The 12337-nt window shown below is 50.8% G+C and overlaps 8 protein-coding genes across 20 annotated transcripts in view; 4 read left to right on the top strand and 4 right to left on the bottom strand.

The window, feature by feature from the left end:
- Positions 1–12337, bottom strand: part of LOC119843336 (butyrophilin subfamily 1 member A1-like) — a 1931986-nt gene that overhangs the window by 515946 nt on the left and 1403703 nt on the right. The window lies entirely within an intron of this gene.
- The window catches only part of LOC119843287 (zinc finger protein 850-like), a 1467609-nt gene that overhangs the window by 642312 nt on the left and 812960 nt on the right, over positions 1–12337 (top strand). The window lies entirely within an intron of this gene.
- The window catches only part of LOC119843274 (zinc finger protein 850-like), a 1382451-nt gene that overhangs the window by 854948 nt on the left and 515166 nt on the right, over positions 1–12337 (bottom strand). The window lies entirely within an intron of this gene.
- Positions 1–12337, top strand: part of LOC119843356 (zinc finger protein RFP-like) — a 1128717-nt gene that overhangs the window by 618410 nt on the left and 497970 nt on the right. The gene's annotated exons all lie outside the window — the stretch shown is intronic.
- Positions 1–12337, top strand: part of LOC119843308 (butyrophilin subfamily 1 member A1-like) — a 910188-nt gene that overhangs the window by 418643 nt on the left and 479208 nt on the right. The window lies entirely within an intron of this gene.
- LOC119843334 (E3 ubiquitin-protein ligase TRIM39-like) overlaps positions 1–12337 on the top strand; it is a 707078-nt gene that overhangs the window by 315470 nt on the left and 379271 nt on the right.
- The window catches only part of LOC119843309 (butyrophilin subfamily 1 member A1-like), an 845206-nt gene that overhangs the window by 509438 nt on the left and 323431 nt on the right, over positions 1–12337 (bottom strand). The window lies entirely within an intron of this gene.
- LOC119843327 (E3 ubiquitin-protein ligase TRIM11-like) overlaps positions 1–12337 on the bottom strand; it is a 790215-nt gene that overhangs the window by 543605 nt on the left and 234273 nt on the right.

Here is a 12337-nt window from a genome sequence, read left to right as displayed (position 1 = left end):
ACAGTTAGCTTGATCAAAGTTTTAGGCCTATTAGTCTAGGCCTACTAGATTTTTCCTCCACATAAGTATATAGACCCTTTGGAAGGGGTAGCAGTAAAAGTATGAAGCGAGTATGCCCTAAAGGCTCAGACACAAAAAGATAAATAAAAGGAAAACAAAGTTTATTTTTTCTTTATTTAAATTCTAGACTTTTGGGTGCATAACTCATGGGGTTTGAATTCTTGGGGCTGTCAATCGATCTTGGGGTTGTATATCTATGCTGAGTAAATAATATCATTTATCAATTCATACAAGATACTATAACGCCACTAGGGACAGATTTTTTAAAGAATTTAGGCTACTAGTGGCATATTAAAAAGTATCCAGGTGCCTTGAAAATTCTGGCCATTAGTGAATATTTGGGAATCAAGTTCTATACACAAATGGGACATGTGAAAAAGCACTAGGGTGCTAAGTACGGAGACAAAATAACAATTGGCTAAACCATGCAGCAGTTCTCAAACTGTGGGTTGGCAACCCAAAGTGGGTCAGGACCCCATTTTAAAGGGATCACCAGGGCTGGCATTGGACTTGCTGTGGCCTGGTGCTGAAGCGTGAGCCCCACCGCCTAGGGCTGAAGCCAAAGCCCGAGCTGTCCCCCCTCCTGGGGTTGTGTAGTAGTTTTTCTAATCAGAAGTGGGCCAGGATGCAACCAAGTCTGAAAACCCCAGGAAGGCAAGCCCCATTGGTGGATGAAAGCAAATGGAAGGAGTTTTGAGACCAGCCCATGAAATCAGTCAGCACTGAACTCAAATTACAACTCGGGCTGTCAAGCAATTAAAAAATTAATCGCGATTAATCGCGCTGTTAAACAGTAATAGAATGCCATTTATTTAAACATTTGTGGATGTCTTCTACATTTTCAAATATACTGATCTCAATTACAACACAGAATGCAAAGCACATAGCGCTTACTTTATATTTATTTTGATTACAAATATTTGCACTGTAAAAAACAAAAGAAACAGCATTTTTAAATTCACCTAATACAAGTAGACAAGTACAAGCCGCAGTAGGGCCCAGGCTGGCTCCCACCCCCGCCCGCCCCGCACACACCGGGAGCTGGCGGCAGCTTTCCGGGGTCCGGGGCAGGGAATCGCAACCAGCTCCGCGGGGAGCAGCCTGGGGCCAAACCCGCCCCCTGCAGCCCGGGTCTCTCTTACCTTCCTTCCGAGCGGGCCCCCCCGGGGCAGGGGCAGGGGCCGGGCCGGGAAGGGGGCCCTGGCCGGGCTGGGGGCTCTGCCCTGGGGGAGGCTCCCGGGGAGCCGCGGGAAGGGCCCGGCTGGAGATTCCCCTCTCCCGGCTGCAGCCAGGGCTCCGGGCTCCCAGCACCAGCCGCCGGGGCTCGGGGATCTCGCCGGGAGCCAGAGTCGCCGCAGCGGCTGCGAGTCACTTCCCGCGGCCGGGCCTGAGCCCCGCGATCCGCCCCCCCAGCGCCGCCCCCCAGCCGCTCCCGGGTCCTAGCGATCCACCTCCGGGGCGGCAGCATCTCTGTGTCCGGCTCCTGTTACACCCACAGACTTTACGGTCTGAAGGGCCCATCGTGAGCATCTAGCCCAGGGGGTCTCCCAGTGCAGGCAGCAGCTCTCGCGGGCGGCCGCCCTGACACTCTTTCCTAAAACGCTTAATTACCTTTAGCAAAAAACATGAGATGTGCACATAGGCAGAGGGCGGGAACGTGTCGGCAAAGTGTCCACAGTAAAAATGTCGAGGCCTGTGGGGGCTGCTCCCAGGCAGCTCCCCACAAGCGGCTCCCCTTCCCTGCTGTTGCTGGCAGAGGCTCGGCCAGGGGGCTCTGCGCGCTGCCTCCGTTCCCCCTCCCCAGCGCTGACTCCGCGGCTCTGAGCCCTGCGGGTGGGGCAGCTGGAGTAGGAGCCAGAGGGGGACACGCTGCTTCTTCCAGGAGCTGCTTGAGGTAAGTGCTGCACAGAGCCTGAACACACCTTCCCTGCCCCACACTCCTGCCCCTGATCTCCCTCCTGCCCTCCAAATCCTTCGTTCCCAGCCTGGAACACCATCCAACACCCCAAACCCCTCATCCCCAGCCCCACCCCAGAGCCTGCACCCCCAGCTGGAGCCCTCACCCCCCGGCCCCAGCCCCGATCCCCCTCCCATCCTCCGAACCCCTCAGTCCCAGCCTGGAGCCCCCTCCTAGAGCCCCAACCCCTCATCCCCAGCCCCACCCCAGAGCCTGAACCGTCAGCTGGAGCCCTCGCGCACCCCGGCACTGCAACACCCTGCCCCAGCCCTGAGCTCCCTCACACACTCTGAACCTTTCAGCCCCAGCCTGGAGCCCCCTCCTCCATGCCAAATCCCACATCCCCAGCCCCACACCACAGCCTGCATCCCCAGCCTGAGCCCTCCCCCTACATTGCAACCCCGTGCTCCAGCCCCAGAACCCCATCTTGCACCCTGAACCCCTAATTTCTGGCCCCACTCCAGAACCCATCCCCCGACCCAATCCCCGCCTCAGCCCAGAGCCCCCTCCTGCCCCCCACCAATGTCCATCACTAAGTCTGGTAATGTTATCAAGTGTCCATTGCGCAACATGGTGGTGCTGACCCCTTCACAGACATAAGTGGGGGAATGGTCCCACTATTGTGGGGAACCTTCCTGGCTTTTACACCCCACCCCAGTGGAATCAGATAGCAGAAGAATCTGAATCCTCGCTCCTACTCCCTTCATCCAGGGGCCTGTCAGACCTCGAGGACTCCCCTTCCACTCTAGTCCCCATAACCCCAACAAGGTTGGGCCAAGGATTCCAGAGGGGCTCAACCCCCAATCTTGTTGTGATCACTCAGGACAGGGGTGAGAGTGTCCCCACTGCGGGATACTGTCTTCGTTCTGGAAGCTTCCCTGACCATTGTATAGCGTTCAGAACAAATACAATTAATTAAACAGCAAGTAATTTAAAAAAAAAAAGGAAAAAAATGGGAAAGGCAAAAGGCAAACACGTTACCCCGCTCTGTGGGCACAGGGGAAACCACAAACAGGGCAGTTCACAGTCTGTCCCTGCCATATCCCAGGCCCCCTGCCCAGGTCCTGGCGGTGCTGCAGGGATGCTGCAGGTTGGACACGTGCTCTGGTGGTGGCCACACGCTTTCAGGCTCTAGGTGGCAGGACCCTTCTTCCCAGCGTCATTCTCCTGTCGGGGTTATGCTCCCTCTCCAAGTCTGGCCTGCAAGGCCCCTTGGCTGGGGGCATCTCCCTGCGCTGGGCCCTCTGCCCAGGGTCCCCCTCGCTTTCCCCAGCTGCTCACCGCACCCGGCTCCAGACTGCCCCAGCCCCAGCTCCCCTCTGCCTCAGCGCTGCTGCTGCTCTGCCTCCAGCCCAGCTCAGGCTGCTACTCTCCCCTTAGCTCTGCCCTTCTCTGCAGGCAGCTCCAGCTCACACAGTGCACAGGCTCCTGACTCCCTCATTGGCCTGCCTGCCCTGTCAACGAGGCTGACTTAGAGCATTAGCCTCTTCCCATCGGCCCCGGGGACTACTCTCAGGGCCTTGATTTCTCATTGGCCCTTCCCCTGGCTTTTGGTTCTGGGAAAGGGCCAACCAAAAAACCGTGCTAAGTTTCAGTGAGGGGCTAACAGTCCCCTTATCGAGATCCACACCAAAATCATTGTAATTTATTTATCGCTAGCTAGTAAGTCTGCTGCTGTGAAAAGTGATATTTGCATGTTTGTTAATATTTTTCACAGCCTCTCAGCAAACAACTTGGGTTACCAACTTTGTAATTTAAAAAACCCAGACACTCCAGCAAGAGTGCCGGAACCTGCCCTTCCCCGCCCCACCTCTTTCCCCTGAGGTCCCACACCTGCCCCGCCTCTTCCCCCAGAGGCTCCTCTCCCATCCAACAATTTTACACCCTCCCTATCCAGGTCAGGAGGAATTTGCCTGTGGAGCCAGGGCTGGGAGCTGCAGCCGCTCAATGCAGGTATGAGGCAGCCCTGGCTGAGTAGGGGCTGGTGTGGGTGATGACCCAGTTCCTCCCCGCCTGCAGAAACTAGACTTTGGGTGTCTGGTCAGTAGATCGGACCAGACAATATCAGGTTCCCTTTTTGACTAGACTTTCTGGTTGAAAACCTGGCATTTGGCCACCCTATCATCAGCACCCAATGTGCAATAAGTGCTAGGAACATGTCGGGGACAACTTCTGCTTTCTGATGGTGGGGAAGTAACCATGGGATGGTTGGGTTATTCCTCAGGGAGGAATTCGTTGGTCTAGATGAAATTACTATAAGGTGGGTGCCCAACTGGTTGAAAGATGGTACTCAGAGTAGTTATCAATTGCCTGGTGTCAAACTGGGAGGGGAATGATGGGGGGGGGGGGAAAGACCCAGGTGGCTTTCCCACACTCCCAGCAAAGAATGGGCAGGTGGGAAGCCCCAGGTGGCTTCCTCCGCTCTTTATGGAGAACAGGGAGGGGGGGGGGACAGCCCACCCAGAGCCGCCCCCACCAGCAGCCAAGCTTGCTCCTTCTCATCTCCTTCTTCCCCACCCCCAGCATGCTGCATCCCCACTCCTGCCCCTCCCTCCCAGCACTTCCCTGCCCCCCAGCCACCTAACAGATGAAATTTAATAGTGAGAAGTGTAAGGTTATGCATTTAGGGATTAATATCAAGAATTTTAGTTATAAGCTGGGGACGCATCAATTAGAAGTAACGGAAGAGGAGAAGGACCTTGGAGTATTGGTTGATCGTAGGATGACTATGAGCTGCCAATGTGATATGGCTGTGAAAAAAGCTAATGCGGTTTTGGGATGCATCAGGAGAGGTATTTCCAGTAGGGATAAGGAGGTTTTAGTACCATTATACAAGGCACTGGTGAGACCTCACCTAGAATACTGTGTGCAGTTCTGCTCTCCCATGTTTAAAAAGGATGAATTCAAACTGGAGCAGGTACAGAGAAGGGCTACTAGGATGATCCGAGGAATGGAAAACTTGTCTTATGAAAGGAGACTTAAGGAGCTTGGCTTGTTTAGCCTAACTAAAAGAAGGTTGAGGGGAGATATGATTGCTCTCTATAAATATATCAGAGGGATAAATACAGGAGAGGGAGAGGAATTATTTCAGCTCAGCACCAATGTGGACACAAAAACAAATGGGTATAAACTGGCCACCAGGAAGTTTAGACTTGAAATTAGACGAAGGTTTCTAACCATCAGAGGAGTGAAGTTTTGGAATAGCCTTCCAAGGGAAGCAGTGGGGGTAAAATATCTATCTGGCTTTAAGATTCTACTCAATAAGTTTATGGAGGAGATGGTATGATGGGATAATGGGATTTTGGTAAGTAATTGATCTTTAAATATTCAGGGTAAATAGGCCTAATCCCCTGAGATGGGATATTAGATGGATAGGATCTGAGTTACCCAGGAAAGAATTTTCTGTAGTATCTGGCTGGTGAATCTTGTCCATATGCTCAGGGTTTAGCTGATCGCCATATTTGGGGTCGGGAAGGAATTTTCCTCCAGGGCAGATTGGAAGAGGCCCTAGAGGTTTTTCGCCTTCCTCTGTAGCATGGGGCACGGGTCACTTGATGGAGGATTCTCTGCTCCTTGAAGTCTTTAAACCATGATTTGAGGACGTCAATAGCTCAGACATAGGTGAGGTTTTTCGTAGGAGTGGGTGGGTGAGATTCTGTGGCCTGCGTTGTGCAGGAGGTCGGACTAGATGATCAGAATGGTCCCTTCTGACCTTAGTATCTATGAATCTATAACAGCTGTTTGGTGGCACTTAGGACTTTCCAGGAGGGAGGGGGAGGAGCAGGGGTGCTCAAAGGAGGAAGCGGAGAAGAGGCAGGGCAGGGGCAGTGTCTTTGGGGAAGGGATGGAATGGAGGTGGGGTGAGGGAGGTGTAGGGGCAGAGCCAGGGTCAGGGAGGGGGGGTCAAGCACCCACCAGGCAGAGGGGAAGTTGGCACCTATGCAGGGAGTTGACGCTGGAGATGACAGACTGGGCTCTCAGCTGCCCACACTGCCCCTCTTAGGTTGGTGGAAGTGCTCCTGGGGAGGACACGCTCCAGCGACCCAAGGAGTGTGGACATCAGCTATTGCAGTAATTGCGGTAGTGGCTGTAAGTCAATCTAATATAGGTTGCCTTAGGTTTGAAGTGTAGATGTACCCTTACAAGCAAAAGGATTTCTCTCACCCAAGAGCTTTCAATAGCCCATGCTCACTGGAAAGCCTTCCAGCTAGGACCACTCCTCTCAGTTCAATGATGCTCCTATTGTCTTTCAAGCGAGCTTGCCTCTGTGAGTAGAAATGGGGGATAGGAGGTGACCAGAGGCTTTCCCCCCCCTTCTTATACTCAGACCCTTTCTCGTGGAAAAGTCTTTGCTGGGTCATGGCGTAAGGCAACTCCATGGCGAATGTGAGCTCCAAACCGTCCTTCGGATGAATTGTAAATTTCTTTGTTTACCCCCTTCTTCCTATGGGTGGACGGCCAGATAAGAGTTTTCTAACACAGATGGTCAGATCTTTCTCGTCTCTGAGGAGTTAGTCTGTGGGCGTTCCCCAGAACGACGACATATTTCAGTAACAAATAGGGTTACCACACGTCTGGGTTTTCCCACAAAGCCTCTTTTTTTAACCTGCTTTCTCTGTCCAAGCGGGGTTTTCCTATAACAGCAAATGTCCAGGGCAGAGCAGATGGGCTGCAGCTCAGAAATAGCCCTCATTGGTCAACTTCCCAATTGGTCTAGTTCTTGGCATCCACAACCGATTGGTCCATTCCCCTACAGCTGCAGCCGATTGATTGCTGCATGATCCTACCCACCCAGGCACCAGCCCTGGGAAGATGGTCCCACAGGTAGGTGCTGACGGACGGATGTCGCTGCGTTCTGGGCTTGTGTTAATGTCCTGCCACTGTGACAATGACCAACACTGCTCTCACCTCATGAATACCCCCACCACACCCCCTCCAGCACCCACAACCTCTCCAGCACCCACAACTCTACCCCCCCACAGGTTCCCACCCCTCATCAGTGTCCTCTTTTTGGGCACCTGGAATATGGTCACCCTAGTAAGAAACATACAGTAAAATCTCACCATTCTACATGCAGTGGTGTTACTTGCATTTCAATGGCACAATATTCAGCAAATCATGAGTTTTCCAATGATCCCTCACCAGGCACTCTTTGTACACTATATATCATAACCATAGGCAAGTGGTGAACATGGGGCACAGGGGGTTAGTCACAAGAGGGATCAGTGTGGGACAAAAAGAATCTCTGTCACAACTCAGGACACTGGGGTACATGGGGAGGGGGTGATCAGCTGGGCTGTCAGGTTCCTCATTTCCCTCTGGCCTCAGTGATGGGGGTCGGTCTGGCTTCAAGGCTGTCCAGGTCTGTTGACATCCCCGGCTCCTTTCTTGCCTGAGCCCAACCTCGCTGTCCCTTCCCCCTATTATTTTTTGGGGCGTCATTCATGGTCCTTTAGATTTCAGGGGCAGCTTCACACAACACTCACAGGCCAAGTCTAGTCGCTCTCTGGCTCTGATACAGCGAGTTCACAGTTCTCAGCCTTAGCTATCTGGCTCTGAGGAGCAGACCCAGCAGTTCCCCAGCTCTTCCCCACCCTCACCTTCTCCCCTTCAAACAGTACCTCACATCACTGCAGGGATCAGGCAGTGACTTCATTCCTCTGTCTCCCACACTGTGACTCTAGCTCGCACCGTCAGTGAGAAATACAGATCACTGTCATTGTTCAAACCACACACAAAAATCTCATGACAAAGGGTCAGATAAAGATTAAAATAACAATCTAAAAAAGGATTATTCTGTCAAATGATCATTTGTCTCATGAAGTCCTCAGTGAATCTGAGCTACAACCTGTCAAATTAAATATCAACGTATGTGACCAAATGACCTTCACAAAGAGAGAAAAACCCACAGTCCAGGGTGGGCGATAAAACACTTTCATGTTCATAAAGTGAAATCTCAGCGAATCCTTTAAGACTCAATATCAGGAAAATAAATTTACTCATTTTCTTTTGTAGTGGCTAAACCGGGTTCACTTCCCGCCTCATTATTTAGTTGAATTAATTGCAAAAGTTTTAGCATCATTATATTAAAAGACAGAGAAAGAAACACAAATCTTCCCATCTACAAATGATCTGGACTGGCCTAGAAAAAGCCGGAAACTAATTTCACCAATAGATGCAAACAGGGCTACAAGATCTGAAAGGTCAAACTATGCTTTAGATTCAATGGGATTTCCCCGCCCACTCCCAGATCTGTAACACCTCCTTCTCCAGCCTCTGGAGTCTGATTTAGGATCATAGACATCAAAACTGTGATTCCTAAACATGGAGAGCCAGGGACATGGTGGTAAGTGACACATTGGGAGGTGAAGGGGTAGAACGGGATAAAACTCTCCATCACTTGGATAGAGGCTGCTGTGTGGAGAGTGGAGGGTGATGGTGATGGGGGAAGGAGGGAAACCCTCGGACTCACCCCATAGCCCTGAAATAGCACAGAAGGTGAACCACATTTTACTGTCACTGCTTCCACATTTTTAGCATCTAGTTAATTCCGGTGCATAAGGCAGAAAATGAACAAACACTAAATTCTTGTTAGCAGGACCTGGAGAAATGTGAGACTATCTGGGAATGAGACAATCCAGCCCCACAGGGGGAACTCAGGGACTAACAATCACTCTGCTAATGGGAGGGAGTCAGAACATGTAAGTAAGGTTTCAATTTTGTTACGGAGATAATGGAAGTCAAGGAATCTGTGACTTCAGCCAGTAGTGGCTCTGAGCTGCTGGGTCCCCCTGCTGCCTGCAGTATTCGAGAGCTGCCCCCCAGAGCTCTGACCTGCTGCAGGCCGTGGAGATACACCGCAGCACCTGACTCCCAGGGGTGGCCTGCAGATGTATGAGTCGCCACAGGTAGCTAGGACCCCACAGCTCTCAGCTGCCAAGGGTGGCAGGGCCCATGAGCTCTGAGCAACAGGAAGCAGGGGGCCCATGCAGCTCACAGACAGACCCCCACAACCACCCAGCTGTCATGGGACCCCAGAGACCCAGCAGCAATGGGTGCTGCAGCCTTCTCCCTCCCCATTTTGTTATGGATATTATTAGTAAATGTCACAGACAGGTCACAGGCTTCCGTGAATTTTTTGTTATTGCCCATCACCTGTCTGTGACTTTTACTAAAAATACTGATGACAAAATCTTAGCCTTACACATAAGATGCTCAGGGTGAGGTTACGCTAGGAAATGTGGTGGAGGGTCACAGAGATGCACTGGCTAATCCCAACCACATTTCCTACCATATATAAAGGCTCGGAGGCAGAGGTGGGATTTCTCGGCCTTCCCCAAATGTCTCTGTGGGAATCAGCCCCTCTCAGTGGTGCTATCTGAATGCAGAGGGGGCAGGGAGATGGTGCAGAAGGATAGAGTGATGAGAGGCAGCACCTCTCTACCCTTGTGCTCTCCCTTGCCTCTTATCCCATCATCCCCAAACACTCGATACCCCAACACACTGCTCCTCCTGCTTCCCAGCCCCAACCATTCAATCCCCAGTTCCCTCCCCAAAACCCATCCTCCTGGTCCCTCAATATTTGATCCCCCAGAACCCAACAACTTTGCAGATTGGGGGAGGGGAGGAGTGACCAGCCCCCAGGGACTCTCCCCCTGCAAGGAACAGCTCCAGGTAAGTGAGGGAGCCCAGCCCAGGGGCTGGTGGAAGATGGGGGATGGGGACAGGGCTCTAGAGGGAAGGTGGGGCCTGGCCCAAGTGTCCTTCTCCTCATCTCCATGTCAGAGGGATCCCGGCTGGGAGGAGAAGGGAGAGGGGGGAACTTCAGCCAGGCAGAGGGAGCATCTGGAGGAGTTTCTCTCTCTTCCTTCCCCCACCTTTGGCCCATCAGCTCAGGGCTGCAGCAGGGAGGAGGGGCTGATGGGGTTTCTCCTCTGCCTGGGGTTTGCTTAGACCAGGCAGAGCCAGAGGGTCACTGACCAGCTGCTGCTCGGCTGCTGTGGATCCTCACCCCAGCAATGGGCAGGTGAATCCTTGGGAGTCAAACGCCCCTGATGTGCGAGGGAACGAGGAAATGGGTTTGTCCCCATGGCCGGCCCCAGTCAGGGCCCTGAGACAATTTCCCTGCTGTGTGGGGGAGTCTCTGATGTTCAATATGGTGTTACCTCCACTTGGAGCATTTTCCACACTGAGAACATCTCAGGGGATTTTGTGGATCCCTGATACTCCGGGAGCACCAAATGAACCTTCCCCCACACTGAAGGTCTCTCTGTTGTGTGGATCACTGACGTATGAAGTCAAATTGAATCTTTTCCTGCAGTCAAGCTATTTCTAGGATCTCTCACCTTTGTGTATTTTCTGATGTTTGGTCAGCTCTGAGCTCTTATTGAAGTTTTCCCCACAGTCAAGGCATTCATAAGGTCTCTCTCCTGTGTGGATTCTCCCATGTTGAGTAAGGTGTGAGCGCTGACTGAAAGTTTTCCCACAGTCCAGGCATTTATGGGGTTTCTCTCCTGTGTGAGTTTTGTGATGTGTATTAAGGGTTGATTTTAAACTGAAACTTTTCCCACACTCAAGGCATTTATAGGGTCTTTCTCCTGTGTGGATTCTCCCATGTTTAGTAAGAGATGAACTTTCCATAAAGCTTTTCCCACACTCGAGGCATTTGTAGGGTCTTTCTCCCGTGTGGATTCGCCCATGTTTAATAAGGGATGAACTTTCCATAAAACTTTTCCCACACTCAAGGCATCCATAGGGTCTCTCTCCTGTGTGGGTTCTCTGATGTGTAGTAAGTTTTGAGTTATGAATAAAAGTTTTCCCACACTCCAGGCATTTATAAGGTCTCTCTCCTGTGTGGGTTCGTTGATGTGTAGTGAGTTTTGAGTTATGAATAAAACTTTTCCCACACTCAAGGCATTTAAAGGGTCTCTCTCCTGTGTGAACTCTCTGGTGTATAGTAAGTTGTGACTTCTGAATGAAGCTTTTCCCACAGTCCAAGCATTTATGCGGTCTTTCTCCTGTGTGGATTGCCTGATGTCTAGTAAGTTTTGTTCTGTCAACAAAACTTTTCCCACAGTCGAGGCATTTATAGGGTTTGTCACCTGTGTGGATTCTCTGATGCTTAATGAGGACTGAGTGGTGAATAAAATTTTTCCCACACTCAAAGCATTTATATGGTCTCTCTCCTGTGTGGATTCTCCTATGTTTAATAAGGTATGAGCTCTGACCAAAAGTTTTCCCACAGTCCAAGCATTTATACGGTTTCTCTCCGGTGTGGGTTCTCTCATGTTTAATAAGGTCCGATCGCGCATTGAAATCTTTCTCACACTGAAGGCATTTATAGCGTCTCTCTCTTGTGTTCAGACATGGATGTCTAATAAAGTTTGAGTGCTGAATGAAACTTTTACCACACTGAAGGCATTTATATGGTCTCTCTCCCGTGTGGATTTTCCTATGTTTATTAAGGTGTGAGCGCTGACTGAAAGTTTTCCCACAGTCCAAGCATTTATGGGGTTTCTCACCTGAGTGGGTTTTCTGATGTATATTAAGGGCTGATTTCAAATTGAAACTTTTCCCACACTCAAGGCATTTATAAGGTCTTTCTCCTGTGTGGATTCTCCCATGTTTAGTAAGCGATGAACTTTCGATAAAACCTTTCCCACACTCAAGGCATTTATATGGTCTTTCTCCAGTGTGGATTCTCCCATGTTGAATAAGGGATGAACTTTTGCTAAAACTTTTTCCACACTCACGGCATCTATACGGTCTCTCTCCCGTATGCAGTGTCCGATGTGCAGTAAGGTGTGAACTCTGACTAAAACTTTTCCCACACTCAAGGCATTTATATGGTCTCTCTCCTGTGTGCAGTCTCTGGTGTATAATAAGACATGGTTTCTTACTGAAGCTTTTCCCACAGTCTAAGCATTTATAGGGCTTCTCTCCTGTGTGGGATCTGTGATGTGCCATAAGCGGTGACCTCTGACTAAATCTTTTTCCGCACTCCAGGCATTTATAGGGTTTCTCTCCTATGTGCAGTCTCTGGTGCATAATAAAGTTTGACTTCTCACTGAAGCTTTTCCCACAGTCTAGGCATTTATAGGACTTCTCTCCTGTGTGGGTTCTCCAATGTTTAATAAGGCTTGCACTGAAACGGAAACTTTTCCCACAGTCAAGGCATTTGTAAGGTTTCTCTTCACTGTGACTTTTCTGCTGGACTGTGGTTTCCTTGGGATCCTTGCATCCTCTGCCACAGTGAATGGATTCATCAAGTTTCTTCCCGGGATAGTTTCCTAGCTGCATCGCTGATCTGTGTCGATCTCC

The sequence above is a fragment of the Dermochelys coriacea genome, chromosome 14 (genome assembly GCF_009764565.3).
Source record: "Dermochelys coriacea isolate rDerCor1 chromosome 14, rDerCor1.pri.v4, whole genome shotgun sequence".
NCBI classification, from domain to species: Eukaryota; Metazoa; Chordata; order Testudines; family Dermochelyidae; genus Dermochelys; species Dermochelys coriacea.
This window is presented reverse-complemented; position numbering and strand designations above follow the sequence as displayed.